The sequence below is a fragment of the Propithecus coquereli genome, unplaced genomic scaffold, assembly GCF_000956105.1.
Source record: "Propithecus coquereli isolate 6110/MARCELLA unplaced genomic scaffold, Pcoq_1.0 Scaffold293, whole genome shotgun sequence".
Lineage (NCBI taxonomy): Eukaryota > Metazoa > Chordata > Mammalia > Primates > Indriidae > Propithecus > Propithecus coquereli.
In genome coordinates this window covers 1,274,982-1,276,043 of record NW_012148541.1, presented here as the reverse complement: position 1 = coordinate 1,276,043, position 1,062 = coordinate 1,274,982, and positions in this window count along the sequence as shown.

The window sequence follows — 1,062 nt, the reverse complement described above, 5'->3', positions numbered from 1 at the left end:
AACTCTTTATTCTCCAACCATGGATGTTGCCAGAAACAATTGCAAATGGTAGTGACCTACAATTTACTGTTAGCCAAGTGAACCTGATATTTTATCATAATGATTTGGTGGGATGAGGCACTTGGTAGGATAGATTAGAATAGGGCTATGGGAAGGCTTGCTGTGAAAAACGGAAATCAATTGAAATTAGGTGCATCAGAAAGCATTCACCTGAATAGAAATCCGTGAATGAGCCTGAGAGTGGAAATACAGTAGAACATATTTCATTGAAAGTAGTTTAGTAGTTTGAGGATCCGGACTGATAATACTGCTGTAGGAATGTATTTTCTGTTGACTAACACAATAGATGTGAGAAATGGATGATGTGTCCAAATGGAAAAGGACACAGAGGCAAGATATATCAATAAATCGGGATTTCAACCATTCCAAAACATTGTAGGGTTCACAAAAGCATTTTTTTTTTTTTTGCTAAAAGCAGAGCATCTAGTGCATCTTTGCATGGATGTATAAATTACATAGAATGCAGGTCAAATATACTAAGAGTGTAGGTGATGCTTTTTGACAGACATATTACACATATGTAACATATGTGTTGATTCAAGATATAAAACATTCTCATCATCCCAGAAAGTTCTCTCATACCATTATTTAGTCATTTCTCACCCCGGGTAGCAACCACTATTCTGATTTCCATAACCAAATATTAATTTAGTCTGTTCTAGAACTTCATATACGTGGAAATTTCTTTTGGGTCTGGCTTCTTGCATTCAGTACAGGTCCTGGCAATCCATCCTTCTTATTGCAGACATCAGTAATTAATTTTTGTTATTACTGAGTAGTAGTTCATTGCATCATTATTGTATGATGCTATTTAAACTTTTTATTTCAAAATAATTCTAAGTTTACATAAGAGTTATAAATATAGTACACAAAGTTTCTGTATACTTTTTGCCCAGATCCCATAATGTTAGTTAACATCTTACGTAATCATGGTACATTTATCAAAACTAACAATTTAGCATTGGTATGTTACTATAAACTAAATAGCAGACTATTGATATC